The following is a 25,988-nucleotide window of genomic DNA, read 5'->3' as shown; positions in this document are numbered from 1 at the left end:
ACAAAACGATTGTCACTACTGATGCTAGCATTGTTGATTTAGAGGCTGTACTTTCACAAAGGGTGGATGGACAGGAAAGAATAATTGGATTTGCATCCAGAAGATTTCAAGGGGCAGGGCAATTCTACTCCACCATCGAAAAAGAAGCATTAGCCTGATGTTTGGCAGTAAACCACTTCAAATATTACTTGTGGGGTTTACCTTTTATCATTCGAACTGATCATAAACCACTCAGTCACATATTTAAATGTGGAAAAGGATTGGAAGGTGGTGCAACACCTAGGATTACTAGGTGGTTATTATCTTTAATGGATTTTAACTTTGTTGTAGAGTATGCTAAAGGAAAGAAAAATGTGGTAGCAGATTGTTTATCCCGAATGCTGGTGAATGAGAGCCTGTACATTGAAAAGGAAAAAGAAATGAGTGTTTGTGATGTGGGAGGATTTGCCTTAACAGAAGATGATTGGGAACATGCTGTAATGGAAGATGAAATGTATGGTAATTTAAAGCGTCTTATAAGTGGGAGGGTGGAATCAAGGAGATGAACTAACTGAAGCAATGCAATCATATAGCGTAGTCAAGTATGAACTAAGTATTTGTGGTTCCAAGGTGTTGAGGTGGAATCGTATTGTTCCATCAGGTAAATTGAGAACTAGATTGATTGAAATCAGTCATGAGGGACATCTAGGTAGAAGCAAGACCAAAAGTAGACTACGCCAATTTTTTTGGTGGCCAGGGATGGATAAGGAAGTGGAATAGAAAGTGAAAGATTGTATAGCGTGTAGCAATAGTGACCAAGTCATCGCACCCGACTACGGAAGATCATCAACAGCTCCTTCGAGTCTGCCACCTTCCCGGAGAGCTGGAAACACACCTAGATCTACGCCCTCCTCAAAAAAACCAAAGCGGACCTCAAGAACTTCCGGCCTATCTCCCTGCTCCCCTTCCCGGCAAAAGTAATCAGGAAGGTTGTCAACAAACAACTAACCCGATTCCTCCAAGAGAAAAGCACCCTGGACCCTTCCCAATCCAGATTCTGCAGCAACCAGAGCACCGAAAACTCCCTCATCGCCGCCACCGACAACATCAGAACCATACTGGACAGCGGCGAAACCACAGCCCTCATCCTCCTGGGCCTCTCGGCCACGTTCAACACCGTCTGCCACCACATCCTACGCTCACGCCTAAGCAATGCTGGAATCCGTGACAGAGCCCAGGACTGGGCCATCGGCAGAACCCAGAGAGTCCGCCTCCTCCCGTTCCGCTTGGAGGCCACCAAAATCATCTGCGGTGTACCCCAGTGTTCGTCCCTCAGCCCAACCCTTTTCAACGTCTACATGGCCCCGCTCGCTAACATCACCCGATCCCACAACCTCAACATCATCTCATATGCCTATGACACCCAGCTGATCCTCTCCCTCACCAAGGACTCCGCCAAGACCTACCTCCACCAAGGAATGAAGGCCATCGCCGAATGGATGAAGAGCAGCTTCCTCAAACTCAATTCTGACAAGACAGAAGTCCTCATCTTCGGCTCTACCCCCTCCGCATGGGATGACTCCTGGTGGCCTGCCACTCTCAGAACCACTCCAACTCCCACCGACCACGCACGCAACCTAGGATTCATCTTGGACCCCTCACTATCCATGACCCAGCAAGTCAACGCCATCTCCTCCTCCTGCTTCAACACCCTCCGCATGCTCCGAAAGATCTCCAAATGGATACCCACCGAAACCAGAAGAACAGTCACCCAAGTCCTCGTAAGCAGCAAGCTGGACTGCGGCAATGCCCTCTATGCAGGAACCACAGCCAAACTCCGGAAGAGGCTGCAACACATCCAGAGTACCTCCGCATGCCTCATCCTGGACATCCCATGCCACTGCCATATCACAGACCACCTGAAAAACCTGCACTGGCTCCCAGTCAAGAGAATCGCCTTCAAACTCCTCACCCATGCTCACAAAGCACGGCACAACACCGGACCAGAATACCTCAACAGACGACTCTCCTTCTACACCCTGACCCGGCATCTCCGCTCTGCCGACCTCGCAACCATCCCACGCGTCCGCAGAACTACAACCGGCAGTAGATCATTCTCGCACCTCGCCGCCAAAACGTGGAACACTCTTCCCACCCACCTGCGCCAGACCAAAGACCTCCTTACCTTCAGGAAACTTCTCAAGACCTGGCTGTTCAAGCAGTAGCAGCACCTCCCCCCCACCCCCTCTCTTCCCCATCCCCTCCTCAGCGCCTTGAAACCCTTGCGGGTGAGTAGTGTGCTTTACAAATTCCTGATTGATTGATTGAGGACAGAACCACCATTATGTTGCAGAAAGTTTCCAGAAAAACCATGGGAACCTTTAGCAATGGATTTTATTGTCCGGGTGGAAAAGGTGGGAAGGTGGAATTGGTTCTTAGTTGTTGTTGATTACCATAGTAAGTGGTTTGTTTTGAAAAGCATGGAACATGTTAGTACAGAAAATGTAGTACATTTCTTGAGGAAGTGTTCATGGAGGAAGGAATTCCTAAAATAATCACCACTGATAATTCAATACAATTTGTATTCTCAATAATGGTGGAATTCTTAAGACGGATGAGCATTAAACATGAAAGGGTGGCACTGTTTAGACCTCAAGCTAATGGTCTATTGGAGCGAGTGAACCGTATGATAATGGAAAACATTCAGTTGTCAATGGCCAATGGTTTATCTTGGAGGAATGAGTTAAATAAAATGATTTGAGCTCATAGGATTACTCCACATTCCACTACCGGGGTGTCGCCATTTATTGCTCTCAAAGGGAGAGAACCCGCTATAAAAGAGTCTCCAGTGTGGTTACAGAACAAGAGACAGGTGTGGGTTGATAGAAAAGCTGTAGGAAACAAGTAGAGGAGAAACAAGAGAGGAGCAAACATGAATATGATAAAAGGAAAGGGGTGACAATTGTACATTGGAAATGCGGAGATTGGGTGGTGACAAAGAAATTTAGTCTACTAAGGAAAGGGGAAAGTAAATACTCTTAACCTCTTCAAATAATAAAAGTAAAGAAAAATGTGGTTGTGTTGGAAGATGGAAAGGAATGGAGTTTTGGAAGTCTGAGTAAAGTGCGTGGATTCAATGAGTAAGACATTAAGAATTTCTATTGTGCTCAACGTTAAGTGTAACGCACATTCAAATATATAAATGTTTAAGGAAAAAAAGTAAATGTTATAATTTGTTTTGGGGGGGTATGTAGGAATGTTCTATTTCTGTGGTAATGCCATGATGTAATGTGGAATGGAGGTGAACTGGAAGTTCCAGAGGTTGGCAGTTGTGGAGTTGTCAGCCAGCTGGAAGTCACTGATGCTGAACTTAATAAAGAAGATTTAATTCACAGGCCAGTGTGAATTACTACAAGCAGTTAGAGAATGATAATTTACAATAAATCTTATGGGGCTGTATCTGGTCAAAATTTGGGACAAAATGGAAAATACTCAAAAGAACAGACCACAGTACTGAAACTATGACCAGCACCTTAAAATCCTTAGACCATACATTTAAATGAACTCTGAAAGAATCTGTTTTGATCTATTGTCCTTCTTTTTAGGGTCCAGCGCAAAGCGCTCTGTCCCTGGTGTAATCTCTCTATGGGCTTTTAATCTCACCCATGTCAAGCCCATCAGTTTGGTTGGTCCGTAGGCTTGCTTTTAAAATTTGCTTGATTTCATTAGTGAAAGGCATGCACACATGACTATTGAACTGATATGATATACTGAAAATAACTTTATACAGAGAATAAAATTAACAGTATAATCACAATTTAAAAAAATAATAATTATAATACTTTGCCTAGGAGATTTAGGCTTTAAATCCCTTCAGCAGGGAACAATTGTTTATCTTTTGCGTTTATCAGCGCAGGTTCCCAGGGTTACTGGGTTGCCCCATAACAGTTGGTTCATCCAATGGAGATGATCATTTCTGGAATCGGAGGTGTGCACAAAGACTCATGCGGCTGTTATCAGCGACTATAATATACATTAGGGGCACTACAACTTGTTTGGTTCCAGTTTTAGATACAAACTTTTTGAAAGATATAATTCCACTCTATTCTACACTGTACTGGGATTCCCAGAATTCGTACAGCTGTCATTGACATTTTTTACTGGGCCCTCTTTTCTTTTGCCGTGAGCTAAAATGTCACACTTTACAAAGAGGTATGCGTTACTCACTCCTTTGAGCCCCCCTCTGCATCTGCAGGCACATTTTGTTAGTTACTTGAAAGGAAGGAAATTGACTCATGCAGTCTACTTGATGGTTCCTCTCAGCGTGTGGCTTGAGCAAGCTTAACTGGATCTTGTTGTGCACATGTTTAAACTCGGGTCTCTGCCTTCCTAGTTCTGGGGGAGATTTTGAAACAAGCTTACTAAATTAGAAGTTTAAGGCAATGGTGGAGCTACATCAGGAAGGATGGCGTGGGTTGGAGGTTGAGAGGACAGGAGTAAAAGTACTTAACATATACCAAACGCCGAGGCTGGGCCTAGATTCCCCCGTGTGCTGTTCTTTTTGTGAAAATGTAGCCTTCTTTAGCTCTAAGTTCAGTATGTTACTGGAACATTTTGATGATACCTGTATGTGGATGGCTTGTCACGTGCAATTTTTTAATGAAAGATCAAATTATGATCACTGCTTTAGTTGAAAGGCTCTCCTTTGTGCTGTTATTGTTTTCTCAAAGTGAAAAATGAAACTATTCTCTTCTGTCACATAATTGCGATTCACAAATCCCAGACAAAGTAAGGCATACGTTTCACACCCATGGATTAGGAGCAAGACGAGCTTGTGACAGACGTTGGGTAACTGTGTTTTCTGTAACCACTTAGTAGCTTGCAAAATACTCTTTCAAAATGTTTAGATCAAAACAGAGTATTTCACCTAATGCAGGTTAGAGTATTCTTCAAATAATGAAATGCACATTGTTTTTGGATTGTTTACCTTAGGAAAAGGTGAAGGTGTATTGGTCATGTATTTTTTCGGTTAACCTCTGCATTAGTTAAATGGCAAATGGTAATGTATATACATACACCTCTGGCAGCACATTGCGATGTGACAAACAGTTGACACACATTTTGGCGCTTTAGCATTGTATGCTGCTGACTAATGTAGTTTCGCAAAAGATACACGATCAACTCTAATTTACTAGGGAGGGTACATTTTGACTCCAGTTAATTGCATTCGGTAGGATGGACTGTTGGATGTTTCTTATAGGCTAGGAAAACGTGACTCGGCCGGTCGACCATGTGGTTTGTTGTGCAAGATTCCAGTGATTTGAAATTGAAATACTAAGGTTTTCCAACATACCATAGTTTGAAACAGCAATTGATGACTCACAGTTACCTAGTACAACATTTGGAGCTGTTTGCATGGATAGAGTCCAGTAAATCTTAACAATTGAGCTGCCGGGCCCTTTCGGTGGAGTTTCATTTTCGTTTAGAACCATGGTTTCCTTTCGAGATAGACGTCTTCTGCTTACAAATTTGTTCTGGTTAGAACTTGGCTTTTGCGCGGTAATAAGTAACAGAGCCCTTGTAGCACACGAAATGCTATGGTTTCTATAAAAGGTTAGTACTTTTTAAATTCTGTCGAATCCCTGTAGGTCCTTCTTTGGAGCAAATTGTACTCGCAGTTATTATTAAAATATATTCTTAGAGTTTTATAATGGCTTTTAGAGCAGTGAATTCTCGATGTTGTAAACTCTAAGGCGGAAAACAGTGGATGCGAGGGAAGAAATAACACAGGGTTGTTGTGTTTGTTTAGTTTGCTTGTATATGGCACACCACACAACTATATTGCTTTTGGGCACATCAAGATTTTAAAAAGCGATAGGTGATAAAGGCGCACCTGGAAATATTATTAAAATAGGAGAAAACAACGATAGTGTACTCATCCCATTTGTCTTATTTTATTAGTAAGTTTGGGGTCTTGGTAGAGAAAGAAAATGATGTAAGAAAAACTGAGAATAAAAGTCAAGAACGATGAAGAGCCTTAAAGTTGTGTGCATCCGAGAAACGAGCACTACATTTAAGTAAAAAAAAAAAAAACTTTTTTCGATGGTAGACGGAAATGCGGAGATCACGCGTTTCTGGAAATTTGCTCTTAGAGAGGAAAGAATATGTAAAATGTTAAGATGATGAAGGATGCGTGCAAAAATCTCGAAAGACATGAAAGCAGCAGACTAAATAGTGAAGATTTGTTTGTTTGGCGTTTTTGTAAAGTGCTGCAAACTACCAAGGTAGCCTTAGAGCGCTTTGGTGAAGGTACAAAGATCATAATATATACAGTGTTAGTAATCCTAAACCACGTGATGCGATAAAGAGATGATAACATCTTAGAAGCGGATATAAGTCAGAAGGTGACCCTACAGTTTGGTGGGCGCTGGTTTTAGTCCTCTAACCGTTTCAGGCCAGGTCCAGGAGGCAGTAATGCAGGTTAACCATAAGATAGCTTGAATAGGTGAGTGCTTTGCAGTTTTTTGGAAGCTGATGAAGTCCTGTTCATGTCTTAGATGCAATGAGAGGGAGTTCCATATGGATGATTCTCGCATGTGAAGTAAGTGTGTGATACAGGTGACAAAACTAATGAAGGGAAGAAGCTGATTAATGGATGATAGATAATAAAACATCATAATTTAGAGCAGGGATAATTGGTGAGTGGAAAGAGTATCATTTGAAAAGGTATAGTGATTGCAGGGTGAGGCCAGAGGTTGAGGAGGAGGCAGAATGGTGAATATAAACACGGATTAAGACAGAATAGAGGGTTCTGGAAAACTGGAGGTGAAGACTAACATAAAAATGTTGCATATTAAAGGAAAGGTAGCGGTTCAGGGAATAGAGAAAAAGTAAATATTAGTAAGTGGTACAAGATGACATAGAGGGAAAGGGGTAGTAGTCAGAGATTTATTTTCTCCATAAGAAGTTGCAACAAAAGGTGCACAGCTGTAATGTATATCCAGGAAGAGAAGAGGAACATATAGATGAAGTGGCAAACGGTAGAGAGAAATAGAACCGTTCTTGAGTGTTTGAAAGTGGCGGCTCCTTTTGCCAGATCAGAGGTGTTAAGCTGGGGCTATTAGGTATATAATAAGGGATAATCAAGAGTTAAGTACTGTTATAAGTGACACTAATGATAAAACTTTGAAATGGGATTGTGTGGTATTTCTTGAGAGAGTGAGCTAGAAGGGAGGAATTTGAATGTGGTTCTTGTACAGTGGCCTGCTCATGACTCTTAAGAAGTCACCGAATCTACAGTTTGGTAAAAATCCACTTTTGGTGCCAAATATTAAATTCCAATTGCTAAAAATTGTCTTCACATTTCAATGCGTTTTCTTAAAAAAAAAAAAAAAAGGGTTGAGTGATGTTTCTTGAAAAAGATCTTTAGATGGGTCATTGTGCGTAACTTTATATACAGAAGTGGGTTTAGTGAAATGACAAAAACCGTATCAAGCATTTAATTACCATTACCTACTTGTCCTGCAAGGGTTCCAGGCCAACATGACAAGAGAAGCAGTGAATAATACCCATTCATTGTCTGCTTGATGCCCAAATTAACCCTATATCATTCCCAAGATAAAAAAAAATCCTGCCATATATAATCCCTTGGATTGTTTGGCAACTGAGATAAATGTGCACACTTTCTGGACGTGAATAGATCAGATGTCATGCCTGGGATAAATCAAGGAGTCCTTTGGTTACGATAAGAGAATGACAGATATAAGAAGCAGCCACATAGGCTGTTTGGGTTTGATGGCATCTTTTTCTGAAGATCAGACACTTTGCTGCTGCTCCTTTGTAGGTAACAAGGACTTTGTAAAATCTTTGTTTCACAAAATAAAAATGAAGTATTGTGAACATCCGTGAACTTTCCTCTTTCAAAAGGATCTGCCGGCAAATCTTAGGTTACGCATACACAATTTCTTCACCACACAAACTTGCATGAAAGCCTGTGAATTGCACCGGAGCAGTGAGGCATTGAAGTGCTGTGTTTTTCCTTGTAACAAAGCCCTTTTGCATTCTATTTTTTAAAACTCTTTTATTGTTTCTTTGCATAACAACAGAGAAGACACCATCTGACACCTTTCATGCATCCTTTTGGCACTCTGCAGCACCCATCTCTCTGGCATTTGCATCAGTAATATGTGTAAATGGTAGGTATCTGAGCAATATTCTGTGACCATAGCCAAAGTCCTTGAGGCACAATTACCCTTGCCACAGTTAGGTCCCTTGTCAGCTTGTGCTTAGTCCCTACCCGCTCTTGGTATGGATCTTCAGTTATCATCCCATGATTCCCACCAAAGGCCCCAAATCTTGATAATATTCTGCAGGTACCTTTGTGCTCCGATACATCTTTTAAACAGCCTGCATACTTTAGTCCATATTTGCAATGTACTGTTCTGCCAATGCACCAGAGGAGCCTCCCCAGAGTCTGACTGTGTTCTTTCTGACCACCACAAGTACAGTGTTACAAGATATCAGTGTACAGTCAGGTAAAGTTTGGTCACTCCAAATCCCCAATGTCCCGGGAAGGCGGGGACGATTAGTCCTATTTTTCAACTGTTAATTGTTGGCAGACCCTTCACACAAAACTGTTGGACCTAAGGGCAGCTCCACAAAGTATGTGTCATGTTTACCAGCTTGGCTGCATCTTAAGGCATCTGCCATTGCCCAGTCTCCCCATTTTGAACGGTCTGGTTCTGGTGTGATATGTAGTGTGTAATATTTTGAGTTGTACTAAACAGAACTTATCTGACAGCAACTTATCTTGGCTTGCCCCAGTCTTCCTCTTCTAGGACCCCAAGATCTTGCCCCCATCTACTTTTTCAGAGTGTTTGGGGTGGGGGGGGGAATCTGACTATTATTTATGAGTGTTCTGTGTATTTCTAAAATGATAACATTTTTGTATTGGTTCTGCCAGTACCTGGTACTCTAGGGAATCTCATCTGCGGTGTCTTGAGGTTTGCTGCTATACTTAGAAAGTGGATGCTTTACCTGGGAGTATCTGAAATACTGTCTGTCTCCAAACTCAAACTGCTTTTGGAGCTACTGAAATGGCAGTATCTCCCGTATCCCATATAGCGCTGTCTTAGAAATACCTTAAAGCACAGTTTTTAATTTTAGGCCCTCAAGCTTAATGAGGTGTGCAAAGATGTCAGAGTCCCGCAGGGCTAGGTCACCTACCCTTTCTTTTGGGTAGCCTTCTTCCAAACTTTCACTGTTCCAACATCCTTACATACCCTCAAAACTACATAGCTCTCCCATTTGCCTGTACTTACGGTTCTTGCTGTGTGGTGAATGCTCAATCATTCACGATCAATAGTTGGGCTGCTCAGTAGTACAGTTTCAGGTTTGGTAGGGCACTGTTGCCCTCGAATGGCTCCTTGTCAAAGTTGTCAGCGATATCCTGAATGCACTGCTTTCCCACAGCTGGGACCTCATCACACATCCACCGTTTGGAAGAACTTATCTCGGACATCATTGGGTGTGTTTTGTAGCCTATGTAATAGTTTGGGAACTGTGATAATTTTGTATAGGGCAGAATTACCCATTAGCGAAATAGAGAGACTTCTCCAATGCCCTACAGCTGTCTTATATTCTTCCAGGATCTCCTCGGGTTCTGCCTCTGAAATACACCAAGATCTTTTGTTATATACACTGCTAGGTATACAAACTCCTACTTCAGTGGACACTCACAGATACCAGACAGTTGCCAGGAGGTAAGGGAAAATGCCACTCACTTGTGCCAGTTAACATGCACACCTGAGTAACTCCCAAATATATTTAAGATCTTGAGAGTTCTGGAAATCGAGTAGTTGGGCTCCCCGAAGTACAAAAGCATGTCAACAACCTAGGGAGAAATAGCATCCCCCCAGCCTGGGCCAATCTAAGACCTCAGATCAAAGCATGCCCGCTCACCTAGTTAGCCAGAGGTACCATGTAAACAACAGTGGAGAGAGTGGACAGCCATGCCTTGCCCCCCGATCAAGGTGGAACTCCCCCAAGAGTGTGTCATTAACAGTGAAGCTCACACTGGGTTGGTGGATAACAGCTCAATTCAGGACAGGAACTAAGATTCAAAGCTTATTTTCCTTAGAATTGCCAACAAGTGTGGCCATTCCAAAGAAACAAAAGCCATTTTACCGTTTTATATTCCAGTCCCAATTGTAGGAGCTCACTAATATCATCCTTTGAGATTGAGCTGTTGAAAATGTACTCCCTGCCGAAGCGGAGTCTCTAAACCACTTTGCCTTCCTAGCAGGATGTGATTTAATTGCGGGGAAGATTTACTGAAGCTTATTCTATACCCACACCTGCAACAATCAGCTTTCAGTAGAAAATATTCTTTTGGGTTGTTCTCATAATGCTACGCCACAGAGATGCTGAGATATTTTTCAGTATTGAATGATGTACAATTACCCCTTTATCTCTCAATCCCACCAAAATATACAGAAAGTGAACCAGAGACTTATGGTTAAGAGCAGGCCCTATCCTGACTGTTGAATGGCTTGCAGGGACCTTAGTGATTGTGTTGCCCAAGAGTCATGAGTAGGCATGATGTCAGTGGAGGAGGGCTGCTCACCTGTATTGATTTTTTTAACTCTAGAGTTTGAATTGATCGGACTGGTGAAACTGCTAAACCTGGAAACTCAGAGGGAGATTACTGAACAATATGATGTTGACTAGACCGTTTAAACTCAGGGTGAGACCACATTACTTTGGGGACTTTTCTGATGCAGAGGGTAGCATTACCTTGTAGTGTTCCTTAGGCATCCACTCTTTAACATGTATCTGTCTCCCCTAGCCCAGGGGCTCGGGTAGTGTTGTCACTATTATTAGATTGACAAGGACAAATTGTAGGTTTTATTTTACCTTCTTTTAGATTCAGTGGGGTTATAGGCATTGGCAGATGCTATTGGAAGATCCAATATTGGCGTGGCCCTAGGTCATGTGACGTGTTTAATCACAACAGAGTTGATGTTTTCACTAGTTAGGAGGATCGATGCACAAGATCGGGACAGTCTGAGTCTTTGTAAGACTTAGTCCAAGTCTAATGAACAAACCTGCGTGAGACAAGATTCTAAGTTAAAACCTCATGGGTTTATTCAGAACTTTGACCATTAAAGAAAGCAAAAAGTAATTAATCAATTAGGAATTAGCATATTCAAAATATGATTCTGCAAGAGGACTAACGAAAGATTTGCCTCTTAAGAAAACCCAGGAAATTAAAATAATAAACAGACTGCAATAGTCTGCCTTCAAACAAGTAAGCCAAAAGACTCCGCATAAATCAACTATAAGTCTTCTCAATTAGAAAATCAAAGAAAGTTTCAATCAAGTAGACTAACCTTACATCTGCTCAGTTAGAAAGGCCAAAAGAGTCTGGGTCATCTCCAAAATAATATTTCAATACTGTTTCGGGGTATAGACGCCATACACATTTCATGTTATGATATGTTTAAACAAGGTTGGAGTAGCACTGTTGCAAACACATAAACCAATCAATATTTAAGTAACCCAGATATATCTAGAGGCTCGTGCTTCCTAATGCCTTTCATTGGTCAAGGTGTGCATAACTATTTGAGGAAACAAATTGTAATTTTTATTTAACATAGCAATACAATGGTTTCTTCTGCAAATAAATGACATACATAGGACATAGAGAGGCAACCTCAGAAAGCTACAAAATAAATGAACATCCTGAGCATTTCTTCCTTGAGAGACCATGCACATTATGTTTTATGCTCATACTGATACCACAGTTGAGGCTTCATTTTAGATAATTTTCCTGAAATGGAAAAACACACAAGCACAGAGCGAGAGGGGCTCACTCACATGAAATAAGCATGCATTATTATTCTGTAATATCGATAGCTGTCAGTGCAGGCTGAATGTGGCCTCGTCATGCTAACTGAAAGCACCTTTAAACTGGGCATTATTTTCTAACATGTAAAAACCTGCCTACACCAGTATTCTAGTTTTTGATGTCATGTGTAACATAATTTGTGAGGGCATAATTAATCAGACGGGAGAGAGTTGTGGTTGCGCTGCTTACCATAACTATCACATTTCAGTGGTATCTAGAGAGCACATCTTAATACAAAAATATGTAGTCATCATTGATAGATTTATAAATAATACTACAGCTTATATTTTATAAATATATTTTATATTTGTTATGGCTGAAATCCTCCGTTCATAGGAAATAGTTTTTAGTACACTAGCGACTTCACACCCATGTTGACAAATTTTCATCCAGTTTATGGAAGACATGTCCCTTTCACCTGCAGTTTCTTGTCTTCTTTTGCTATCTCTCATAAGAGGTTCTAACCAGGATTCTCGCAGTGCAAATCTTCTTTACCCACGGTTTGTCAGAGGTGGTAGCCAACATCAAAACCTTTGGCACCTACGTTAACCTGAGAGATGCCATGTAACAAAGAGCCAGATGTATCAAACAGTTTTGCAATGCCGTTCGCAATAGCAACTGCATTTTGGTATGTATCAAATCCAATTTGCGATTCGGTAATTTGTTACTGAATCGCAAATTGGATTTGCGACTGCATACCGATTCGGTATTAGGAAGGGGCGTGTCAAGGGCATCCCTTCCTAGTACCGAATCACAGAGGTATGTATGATTGTTTTGTGACCGTGAATGTAGTCGCAAAACAATCGCAGTTAACACCAATTTCAAATTGGCGGTAACCCATGTGCAAAGGGGAAGGGTTCCCCAAGGGACCCCTTCCCCTTTGTGAATGCATACGAAAAAAAAATTTAAGAGCAGGCAGTGGTCCCAAGGACCACTGTATTCTCTAAAAAAAAATGAAAAGAAAACTTTTAATTTTTTCTTTTCTAAACGCATCCTGTTTTCCTTCAAGAAAAACGGGCTGCATTAAAAAAAAAAAAAAAAAGTAAGATTGCTTTATTGAAAAGCAAACACAGACATGGTGGTCTGCTGACCCCAGCAGGCCGCCATCCCCGTGATTGTAGCCATTCGCAATGGGTCGCAAATTGCGACCTACCTCATGAATATTAATGAGGTAGGTCCATTTGTGAACCCTTGAGAATCGCTATATGAAAATCATGGAGTTTCATACATTCCAGTAGCAATTACTTAATTGTGATTCGCAAAAAAACGCAATTTGGTAATTGCTGTTGGAAAACTTGATACATCTAGCCCAAAATGCCTATCCGTAAGGCTTAATGCAGAGTAATATCTTTCCACCATCAGAATGGATATTGCGTTTAACAAATGCTTTTTACAGACAAGATGTCAGACCTACTCCTTTTATAGTAACTTTTCACCAAATAAACAACCAGGGCTACCTTTAACGTTGCTTGTCACCATTGACTTGTATTTACTGTGTTGGGCATAAGCTTTCCCATAATGCAATCATCAGACCTACCATAATAAAACTACTAATGTGTACAAAATTACAGTTATCCAAATAATATAACATCCCTCCTAATGGAGCATATTAAACGATTCCAAATGGTCCATCCGCATTGTTTGTTCGGGTGGGATATCAACACTAAAACCCCTGCCTACTATGTTAATCAGCAAGATTCTGTGTAAGAAAATGCCTGCCTGTAGGACGTATCACAGTGTAAAAACAAACAATACACCCTAAATATCTGTTGTCTTGAACACATGCCTTTCACAGTCAGTAAGTTAGGCCTACTTTTTTGACATAACTTTCTTTTATAAAGGGATCACATCTAAGGAATTTGAAATAAGTTTTCCATTGAACCAAAAAGGCTTGTATCCTTTACCATTGGCTTGATGCTATAACAGGCCTATTGAAGTACACTTAAGATGTCACCCATCATGTATACAGTTAGAAAACTACAAATGTGTATAAAATTATAGTTGGCAAAATAAAATACAACCCCTCAAATAATATCCAATCAAAAATCATCACAGTCAAAAAATTCTGCTGCCACCGACATCAAACCCCTTGTATACTAAGGTGATCTATGACATTTCATATGACAAAATACCTTTCTGCAGTCTGTAAAATATTGTCATAGTCCTGTTTGCTTTAACAATTGTTTTTGACAGTAAATACGCCAGGGCTACTGCATTTGTCGTAATGTTTCATTATAAACAGACCACACCCATACCATTTGGCCTAATTTTGTACCAGTTCACCAATCGGGCCTAGTGGTGTCATGGTTGGCTTGTCACCATAACCAACTCAGGCCTGCTGTGCTGAACAAAAGCTTTCCCGCCAGGCAGCCATCAGGCATACAGTCTTTAAATAACAAACGTATACAAAATTACAGTTGTCAAAACAAGATAACTTTTTTCAGCCTATTGCCTTGGTTACTGAACAGTTGAAAAATGTAGCAAATAAAGTGGGAGTAAGCTTGATAGTTTATTCCAGTCAGACCCATCTAGAGATGAATCAATTCAATTGAGCTGGAACTATCACCAAGGTATTGTTTCCACAGGATGGATTTAATGTTGATTAGGTTTTTAAGTGAGAAATTCAATCTTGCCTCTATACCATACAATGCAACAGGAGGTATAAAACTTATGTACAACTTTAAAAGCGATCACACGTCTCTCCTCACCTGTGCATTAAAAAAAAATCAAAAAGCTGGTTCCTATAGCCTTCATTTTAGAAAACTGCATTGTGTCTTGTGGCACCCATGACAAGTTGTTAAAAATGTTGATTCCTAAGTACGTATATTCTTTTTCCACCTCTAGGTTTCCCCCATTACATAAACAAGACGAGTGGGACTTAATACCTCCTGCCCCATTATCATAATTTTTGTTTTCCTATCATTATCTGAAAGATTATGTGCAAGTGCAAAGGAGGCTAAAACGTTGCTTCTGTAAACCAGTCGAGGTAAGTGATATTTATACCCAGTCATCGGCTTATAACACGGTGAAGCTTCATAGATCCAGATTTTGGAGGATCTGTAATACCTTGTCTTAAAAGAGATGGAAAAATCAGACAAATAAAGAGAAAATAACGAAGGGGCCATTTAACAACCTTATTTGAAGCCATTGTTTAAAGGTATTTTATCATAATATTCATTACCAGTGCCCAGAAGTACCTTTAGCCCCTTATCCGAATTAAGAGATACCAATGGGCATAACAACTCCAAAGGAATTCCGATCTCAGAAGTTTATACATAGTGTGAATCGGTTTACAGAGTCAAAAACATTACTTAAATCAACATGTGCCAAATATATCTTAATTCTCCATGCTTTGACAAACTTTCCACTCCGCATATACAGACACACGATGTTGTCTATTGTGAATCAAGCCTTACAAAAGTCTGACTGTTTGATATGTAGTAGCTTAGCAGCATTCACACAAGAACCTAAATGACTTAATAAACATTTGGCAAGAATCTTCTCAGTAACATCTAAAAGCGCAATTAAACAATCATTTTTTGAAGATTACAATCCCCCTTTTTTGATAGCAAGGGATAACATTATTACCTTGCCAAGACTTGGAGATTTCGTTTGCCTTAAGTGAGGATCAGCTTTGGCAAGACAAGCTGGAATGCCTTCTGATCCCTGTGCCCGACTGTTATTTAATTCTAGAATAACATTAGCAATTTCATCCACAGAAAATTAAAGAGACACAGAACTTCTCTCAACACGTAACAATCTCAGATCGAAATGGTTGATGGGTAGTTAGTACGTACAACTCACAAAATAAAAGCACCAAGTATCTTCATCTACCAGAATCGGTATTTGTTTTGGTAACCTTATCTAAATGTTTGGCTGTTTAAATACCAGTATTAAAGTAAGGTAAGATTGCATCTTATGCTTCCATCTAGGTCATCATCAAGGGGCACAGAATATACATGTGAGACTGGGTAACAGGTGGACGAGGTAAACGGATAACGATTTAGACTGTCTTCATTTACAGGCAGTATTGGCAAAGGTTTATTTGAGAGAAAGAGACTGATCCACCAACGTCCCTCTGAAATCTTAAAACGTCTGTAGGCTCCTTGGATGTGGATGTGTCTATCTGGATGCCTGGTTGCTGTCCAGCTTCTCACAGTCATTCTTTCAGGTCTGTCCTCAAAGCCTACAAGCCTATAACTGATATAAAGATCTGACACTCTCGCTTTCATTAATGTGGCCTGCATTCATCCAGAGCACAACTTGACAATAGTTCTTTCCAGGCTGATCAGTCAGACAATGATCCTCCTCCTTGCCAGATTTCTACAGCAAGATTGATGTTGTGTACATATTTCTAGTGTGAAAAAATCTCCTATTTTTAAGCCACGTCCATGGCCTCCGAGTTGGATTAAGAACAGATCTGTTACGATTGAGAGCCGCATGCACCAGCACAGTACGTTCAGTATGAGCCTGAATAATAAAATACACCGAGACAGATCTCGGAGGAAATTATTAAGAGCATGGCTATGTGACCAGAACATAGGTTTGTGCCCCTCCATGGGTAAAGTTTTTCTCAAGTGAGGAAATGGAGTACAGTCTAATTACAAGAAAAGAGCACTTGACAAGGCGTCTGTTATTATTAAATACAATAAATATTGTTATAATATAAAGAATTATTGTATGTATACTGCTTTTGGAACTGACATTTTTTGATTTAGGGATTGGCCCATGGTCGATTTTGAGTGATTTATTTTAATAAATATTTCATTATGATCTCAAAATAACTTATCCTATTGCCCAATTTACAGTACTTGATTGGGAAAAAGAGTCTGAGTCGTCTGTTTCAAATAAACACTGTCTTCTTTTCTTTTCCCAGGCTCAGGGCCTGATTCACACAAATAAATCTTCAGTTAGCTTCAAAGGGTTAGAGCAACTTGTGGAGTAAATGGACAGATCTTTAAATGTAGAAGGTGTACACAAACGCACACTTAAAAACCTTTAAAGGCGCATTTGTACTATGAAAAGTTTTTCTTCTTTTTTTCTCCATGAGAAAAAGTTCATCCACTACACTCCATATTGTACCATAAATAAAGAATTACCTATTCCATTGATAAGAGTACATCTCCCACTGTATTCAAGTGTTGGAATGTACTTTAATTTTTTTTATAAATACCCAGAAACTAGAGCACAAATCCACCCCAGTGAGGCAATTTACACCAGACTGGTGTAATTTTTCCACGTGACTACATCGATTTGCTCATGTAAATTCTTATTTTGTGAATGGCAGTCTTGAGTTTGTACTAGTAAAGCAAGTCGTTTGCACAATTAAGTTCCCTACGGTAGTCATATTGCTTTATGTCTTTCACCCCTGCCTATTAGGCAGGAAACGCTTAATGAATGGTTAGAAGTAAGTGCCTAAAATGATTTGTTCTCTTGTTGGTTGGGCTTATGCTTTCAAAATATTTAGGGCAATTAATATTGCTTTGCTCATTTGTTGTTAGTGCCAAGTTAGGGTTTCCTCCCTCAAAACCTGCTTTTGTCACCTAACAGGGTAATACATACTTTTCTTAAATATATGTACAGAAATCTTAAAATAAAAATATTGTAAATTTGCACTTTTAAAGTAAAATATTCATAGTAAATAATGGCTGTGATGTGTTGAATTGGATTGTACTATATCCTTTGATTCTATCTTCTTGAGATCTGTCTAATTTGAGCATTTGATAACTTGTTAAACCATGTCTCCAGAACCGAAAGCTAGCATTAGAGTAGTATGGATCATTGTGTGGGCTTGCAACAGTGACCTGGCTACAACCATTGGAATAAGATGAATGCAGGAAAGACTGTTGTGCCAGTGACGGCTGGCAGTGGTCGACAAACCTTGTAAACAAAGCAAAATAGTTTACAAGCATGAAAGAGTAGAACAATTTTGAAATAATTAAAATAAAGAGAATTAAAAGGCTTAAAACAGTTGGTACATTTTATCAATACTCCCAAGCAAAATAAAAGCTGACTTTTGGAAATAGTTATGATCATAGGTGGCCTTATGAAGAGAGGTAGGAGAACTGTGTGTGAAGGGGAGGGGAAGGATTAAGATAACAGGGAAATACATTTTGTTGGCTGATCTCGTAGGACATTTTCCCATAAAAACTTGTAAAACATAGGGCCTTATTATGAGTTTGGCGGTCTCACCTTGGGACCACCAAACTCACAAGGCGGACACCGCCGTCATTGCAGTGGTATTCCCCTCCCAAGCTAATTACAATGTTATCGCCGGGTTGACCAGCGGGAACATTGTTGTATGCTGTTCCCATCAGGCTGCCCGGTGGGAACTGTGCTACGATATTGGTCTCAGCTCCCTTAAGGGATACCGTGGCACCCAGCACCCTTGGAATGCTCATTGTTTGCAAAGCAGACAATGCGTATTCTGACGGTGCTGGGCAGTGTAGGGGCACCTCTGTGGCCCCCGGCACTGGCTTTCTGGTAGCCTTCTCATGGCGGGTACCCTGCCATGAGAAGGCTGGCTGAAAACTGAGTTACGCTTCAGACCGCATGGGTGATAAGCAGCACTTTATAAAAGTTGATTGATTGATTGATTGAGTTGTAATCAGCCAGGTGGTGCTAAACTCAGCACTGCCCTGGCTTAGTACAACTTAGATTGCCGTCGGACGGAGACAGCGGTCCCCTTGCGGGTCCACCAGCCAGGGTTGTAATGTGGTTGTTGGACCACCACATTTGCAGCAGTCTGACCATCACCGCAAGGACTGCCAGCCTTGTAATGAGGCCCATAATTAAGAAAGGATTTTGTGATTCTACCAATTCTCCAGTGTCTTTATTCAAATGTTTACCCCCTTTGCATTGTTTTTTTTGTATTATTATTATTATCATTATTATTACTATTTTTTGTCTATAAATTTTGAAGTCAGAGTTTGTTACTTTTGGTGAATACCTATTTTGGTTCAAGGGGTGTGAGTTTTGTATGGTTACTGCTGCAGAGGATGTTGTACCAGTCCCAACTTTCAGTTCTGGTCTCTCTTGAGACTTTCTTTGGAATTCCTTGCGGAATGGGCTCACAGTCTTTGTTAATTCTTCATAGCAATCAGGCAGATGATTGTTAGGTATGCCTGTCTTGGGGTCGCTCTGGACAGCGACACCAGGTTTTATGAACTCTTTGATCAGGTTATTTACCTTGGCAACTCCTAAACGAGAGAGCCAGTTTTGAGCCCTACAGTTAGCAGTAACATAGAAGACAATGGCTAAGAAATGATACCCATGTATCAGCCGTGTAACGGATGGATTTGGGGGAATAGGGGAGGGGAGGTGTGATGTGGTAAGGAGAACCACCTTTAGAAACTCTTCTAGATGCTCATGTTACACGCTGCACTTGCTAGTTTATGTTACAAAGTCTAGTGAAACTAATAATTCATGCTATGTTCTACCATGTAACGATACTAGTTAATATTTTGTCAACACTAAGGTTGCCTTAGGGTTCCCTCTGTATTTCACTAAGTATAGCCATATTATTTCTGCATAGGGACTAACTCTGAGGTTAACTTTTGACTATTTCTAAAATGAAAAAATGTAGTCCATACTGAGCAGCATGTGCCATGCATGACAAGCTCTCGACATAATTCACCATGTTGTTCCCTTTAAAAGATTGTAGCACATATATCATAAACCAAATCATCTCAGGTCTTCTTCTGCTTGTACGCTGGAGAATGCTTATTGTAAACGCAGTTGGGGTAAGTGGCACAAAATGTTCTGAATGCATGGAGTGTAATGATTAATTTATCTGGTAAGGTGAGGCTGTTCCAACTGTTCTGGGCCTATTTAGAGAAACGCCTAGTATTTGTAACTAAAGATAAGGTAAATGCTGTGAATTGTAGACAGCTTGTGAGTCAGATGGTATGTGACAGGTATAGGGTAAGGGCACGGGGAAGCATTTCTTAGGAGGCATTACAGTTTATTTTGTAAATTGTTTTATTAAGATTTTCAAAACCGAAAAAGAGCAACAAACTAATAACATACATTGCAGTTGCCATTGGTGTCACAGTCCGGTCACACTATTCTCAGTACAGCTATTTGTCCAAGTGGCAGAAACTTATAGAACAGTAGCATATCTATTGGGCTAGAGGGAGGCCCGGAATGTTAATGGTAGGTGGGGATATCATGTCAGAAGCGGCGCTAGAAGGCACGTGGCTGACAGGGAAGGAGTGAGTAATATGCTAAGAAAGGAATTCAGTTTGTGTCATCTGGCTCTAGGGAAAGGAGAGAAGTGCAAAAGGTTGCCAGATGTCTCTCAGGAGAGATGCGGGGGTGGGGGGGGGGGCCTGGAGAGGCATTATAGTTTTTAGAGTAGGAGTTTCTCTCTGACGTGGGGCCACTGAAGAGCTGTCTGCCCTTGAACCATTTAATGACCTTCTTTTTAGTCTAGTGTACGCTATTGAAATATTTTTTACATTTGATTTTGTTTTGTGTTGGAAACAAAGAGTTGATTTAAAAAAAACACCTTGTCTTTTTGACCTTCTGTTATTTGACTTTGTTCCACCAAAGCATGGGGGGCTGGCCCAAACAACTGTGTACAGATCTGTTAATGTTGCTTCATGTAGCTTTAATCCAAATCATTGTTAGGGAAAAAATGTACCAAATTGCAACAGTAATGTGAAGAACCATGGGACATCCCCTTAAAACCTGTACCTTGCTTAGTTCAGTTTTTTGTTTTTAACTTTGATATTTTTTTCATAAGTATTTCACATGACTTGATTGGTTAGGTTGTTTCTATTTTGGTAATATACTGATATATATATACAGAGCTCCACTTTGGTAAACACTGCCCTGGGATTCTATCACAGTCTGAGTAACATGACACTTACATTTATATAAATTACTTCAGAGGAACTTCATCCCTACATAATAATCACATGCAGCTCTACAAACCCCAAGCGTACTCACTGAAAGTCACCCTTAGTCACTTGAATAAGACGCCTGGGAGGTCTGCCATTCTCTGCAGTAGTCAAGTAGCCTACCCCTGGCAGTGAGCTATGTGCAGTGCCTGGAAACCTTAAGCAGATGTGGCAAACGTTCATTCTAGTATGTCCCCGCACGTCCAAGACAAGATGCACATGGCACTTTCATAAGGACAGAGTGCTTAGATAGATTAGGCTTACTATGGACATCCAGATGTCATCACACGTTTGTTTTTTTCGTAGGGTGAACCTTGCTGTGTTTGGGTAGCTGGGGTAGTGTAAATTAGTATGTAGGTAGGGTAAAGTAGACTTGTCCGTTGTACACCAGATGTATCGTGCCCTGTTCAGCCTGTCTGTATTCCCAGATAGAAGGCATCGTTTCGGCTCTGACTAGTGGGGTTCACTTGAGGTCCAGTGATAGGATGATAGTAAGAACCACGGCAAGCTGTGGATGCGGGCCTAGGATTCATGTCAGCTGCTTCTTATTTGCAAAATGATAACGCTCCATTTAACGATCTCTTCACATACAAACAAATCACTCGATACACGCACTCTTACAAAACCTGGAACATGTTGCATTCACTATCTTAAACTTTACCTACAGTTGTGGCAGTTTAAAGGCATTTGCGTATTATTTACGGTAAGCTTTCCTCAGACAAAACATTGTGGGAACTATGAGAATGTGGTCACTGCAGAGTGTTTGTTGTGTAAGAGGATCGTGTTGCAGAGTTAAGAGGTTCATGATGATGCCTAATAAACTGACGCTAGTGTTACCTTGAATCTCAGAAGCACCGTGTCCTTGCATGCAAGCGCTCTGTTCAATAATTCGCCATGGTAACTATATTTGTCCTTGATTGACCGTTGTTCTCAGCCATTGTTTGTGGCCATTCATTGTTGGCCTGCACCTTTTGTGTACGTAGGGATTGGAACTTAGTACCAGGATAGATTTTTCAAAATGCAACATTTGAAGAAAAAAGTGTGTGTTGTTCATATTTTGCAAGTTTCCAGAATGCTTCCATCTCCCATTTGGGAGACATACAAAAAGCAAAATGAGAACCTTTCCCTAAATGTATGACTGCCTTATTTTTAGGTCTGGTCCTGTAACTGATTAAGTTATACAAGTCTCATTTTGTAAATCATAAAAAACATATACATACATGTAACTTCAATCAGCCATCTTCATCCATTGATCTGTCCTTCGCATTTCGTATACAGCACACATTATGAGCAATGAGTCAACCCACTTCAGCTGTTGGCTGTCTTCCACTTTCAGTGATGGCATTTTGCTTAATCACATGCAAATCTGTCTGAAATTGAGTACAATACAGTGGCTGGGTTGCTTTTCACTCCAGGCCTCAAAAAATCAAAACAATGTTACTAGACCTGCAGGTCGAGTAAACCTGAATAAACTACTGAACCTAACTGTGATGTACTTGACCAGTAAACTGGTATCAAATTGTGTGTTTACAAACATTTTGGTTTACAGTTGCCTTTTTCTTCATTCTCACATCTGAGTGCATCTTTAAATATGTGACCTCAGCATGTCTCCTGAACAAAAAAAACTCTCTCTCTCTCTCTCTCTCTCTCTCTCTCTATATATATATATATATATATATATATATATATATATATATATATATATATATATATATATATATATATATAAAACAAATACTCCATATATAATAAGAATCTAGCCCACGTATAAGGATACACATGATCCATTATTTGCCTCTTAATTTACTAATAGAATTGCCATCAGGGCAGAAGTGTTTCTCAGTTTGTTTAAACTTTAATAAATATATTACTAAATCATGATGTGATAGCACACTGTCATTTACAGACGGTACAATTCCAAGAAACTTTCCCACTAACTTGCAGCTTTACTGCTAAACCTACATGGTATATTAACAATAATGTGTAAAAATTGAGTTTTAGAAAACATATTTATCATTTGCACATTACCACGTAAAGTGTTCTTATTTGTTTTCACCCTATTAAATATTTTTTCATCACACAGAAAAATTGACTTTTACAGCTACTGAAATATATTTTGAAATGTTTGTACAATTGACTTAGTTGTTCAAGCATTATGTGTTAGGAAAAAACTCACACACTCTGTAGTCTTCCATTTCACTCTTTTTGTGCAGCAGGCCAGACAGTTCACCTTACATAATCCTGCAACTCTGCAGTCAGAATGAAAAGTAATTGTAGACAAACTGACATTTGACCTCTGTCTCTGAACATAGAGCAAATGTGACAAGAAAAGAACAAGATTTAAAGGTGTCTTTATTGCTCCTTCCATTTGTGAATGAACAGAACACCTGGTTTTTGCCAACTCTCTAGATGGGAGGAGTAGGTCCTAAAAATGGCTGGACCTAATAAATACGACTCACCACAGCTAGTGGGCGAGTAGATTTTTCAAGGCCTGCGCTCGTTTATTTTTATATGTTTATATGTTTGACAAACTGCATATGTTTGCAGAATAAAATAATTTTTTTTAAATTGCACATTCGCCAAGGACAGTTCTGTTGGCTTTGGCAGTACTTGCTGGCTGTGCATGAATTAGTGATTGCTAGCTTTGTCATTTAAATACTGCAGTACATTCTGTCAATTTCAAACCTGCTTTTTTATTTCTTAGCATGTCTGACCTGGAAAATTCCAAGAACCTATTGATTGGAGTCTAACAGCAGGGCTGCTGTTATTCATGATCTAAAACTGTTTTTGACCTGAGCAGAGGCAGTGTATTTGGGCTAAGTCAGTTCTCAAACTGTTTGGAGGGTGGGGTGTTTTTAATAATTCATCAAAAGTAGGAATTCTTTAACATTTGAAACTTTGATATCATTATTGCTCGCTGTAAATGATAGCACATTTATAGCTAGCACTAGTTCCAGGCCCTGATATTTGAATCCCTAGTCAGCAGCAATTTGACTGTGCCTGAAATGCTGAAAGTTAGGGATCGAAAAGAAACCACAGAGTTGTCACTTTTTGGCCATGTGGATTTCCTTACCTGGAAAAAATAAGTTGTTATAGTTTTGGTCAAGTTTATTGATCATGTGATGAGGTCCAGGCCGCATTAATTCGGTCTTTTTATTCAGAGCCAACCAGTTGTTACTTCTGCTGGTCTGTACCACTTTTCTGTTTTGTTAGGCTGAATCTTGCTATAGTTCCTGTGTGAGATGGGGAATGGATGTGTAATTTGCGTGCATGTGTGACACCACTTTAGTTTCTTCAGTAGCTCATATGATGGTTCTTAGGAGGTGTTGATTAGAAGTACTTCACAGGTTACCAAGGGTGGCGCTCCTAGGTGTTCCCCACACTTCAGCTTCTTAACTTTTTAAGGATTATCCTATCAGTCAAATAATGCAGGAAAACCACCTTCCATCCTATAGATGGGATAAACTTTAAGAAGACAGTTAAATCCTAATACTGTAACCTTGTAGAAAATCGTGATGTGGCGGTCTCTAGAGCACTGTTTCGACCAATCACTGTGTGCTTGTTTCACCTCCCCTCCCCCTATTTTGCTGACTTTATCAGCAGTACACCCATTTTCACTTCTGTCCCCACTCTGACCTTCATCGGAAGTGTTGAGTGGGGCAGTTGAGATGTACCCAAGAACAACTTTGTTCAGGAAGTTCTGGATCTTAGACTTAGTCATTGGTGTTGGGGTGTGTTAGAGGTAGGGAGACAACAACCCTTCTGTCTCAAGTACATGGCCCCTAGCCTTTTTCAAGTATTCAACTTAAGTGTCTAGCTTGTGTACAGTGGTGACAACACATTCTTTTAAGAAGACACATTTCTTAGACTCGAATTCAATGTCTTGAAATGGTGTTTCCAACTTGTGTGTCTGGGAATACAAGGCACTCACCCTGACTCAGAGTAAATGATGTGCCTGCAAAGGTCCTGCATTTCATCCTTCATAAAAATGTATTTGCCATTATTCTTTGTGAGGAGTTTTACATTCTCCATATGATAGCCATTATCAATGACTCCCCTTTGCACAGGCCAGAGTCATTAGACCGACATCTCCAGGATATCCATTCAAGACCCATCAAGGTCGAGGACCCTGTGTTAAAAAAAATACACCTTTCTTTTTGGCTTTTCTCCTTCAAGGACATTTTCACTTGTTGGTCTCAATCCTAAAAACAGAAGAGTGCACTTGCTAAGAACAAACTAAATATGCCGTTGTGAAACACTTCTAATTCAACCACACTGTGCCTTCAAAAACAGGAGGCCAGTGTACGGGCTTCTAATTTGCACCACCCTCCCTATCACTCCAAACTGGTCTTCTGTCTTTGTGCCACCAAGGCATCCTAGATTGTCAGTATAACACTGGTTATGGTCTTCCAGAGGTCTTTGAATCACACCAACCTTCTCCATTCCAGGATTACTAAGAGAGTGACACCCGCACAGTGCCTCAGACTTTTATACCCCATCTTGGCTCCACTTGTATGGCGTATGAAGTATGAGGCACATTTACCGCATGATTCTCAGTGTCCCAAGGGTCCCTGAAACTTGGGAATGTGGCCTCTGGGCAGGCTCTTTTGGACCATCCCAGGCACCAATCCTGTAAGCTCCAGTCACATCACCGCCATAGAGCACCACTCAGCAAAAGGAGCTGCCCTGTAGCACCTTAATATGATGGCTCCAGAACACTGCAAGCTATGCTCCATCATTCCAGTTTTATTTTATATTTGCTGCCTTTATCTCACTTAATTTGTTCATTTGTGTTCTTGGCATGTAACTATATTAATGAAACTCGATCTTTAGTGAACTTGAAACCTTAGACTGGCCTTTAGTTCAGTGTGGCTTCTATGAAAACCATTAATAGTTGGAGGAGCAAACACTGTTGAAGTTTAACCCACCTAACACTTGGATCCATAGGATTTCCCCAAATTGCCTCCTGATTTATTGGATGGCATAAAACTCCCTCTAGAACAGTGTAATGACGAAACACAACAATCCTAGTGACCACTATTTGCCCAGTCCTTATATAAGTGGGGAGTTACGGTCTCCAGGGTACCACTTCGGCTATCTCCTGGTGGTCGGCCCCTCAGCAGTCCTGTGCCACAGAGGAAAAAGAGCCAGTAGGAGGCTGAGCTTACCCCCCTCCATCCATCCAGTCAGTCCTATAC

The 25,988-nt window shown here is 40.5% G+C and overlaps 1 protein-coding gene across 1 annotated transcript in view; it reads left to right on the top strand.

The window, feature by feature from the left end:
* ARFGEF1 (ARF guanine nucleotide exchange factor 1) overlaps nt 1-25,988 on the top strand; it is a 961,498-nt gene that overhangs the window by 9,244 nt on the left and 926,266 nt on the right. The gene's annotated exons all lie outside the window — the stretch shown is intronic.

This window comes from Pleurodeles waltl, chromosome 2_2 (assembly GCF_031143425.1).
Source record: "Pleurodeles waltl isolate 20211129_DDA chromosome 2_2, aPleWal1.hap1.20221129, whole genome shotgun sequence".
Lineage (NCBI taxonomy): Eukaryota > Metazoa > Chordata > Amphibia > Caudata > Salamandridae > Pleurodeles > Pleurodeles waltl.
The sequence above is the reverse complement of the archived record's forward strand: the minus strand, read 5'-3'. Positions and strand labels throughout refer to the sequence as shown.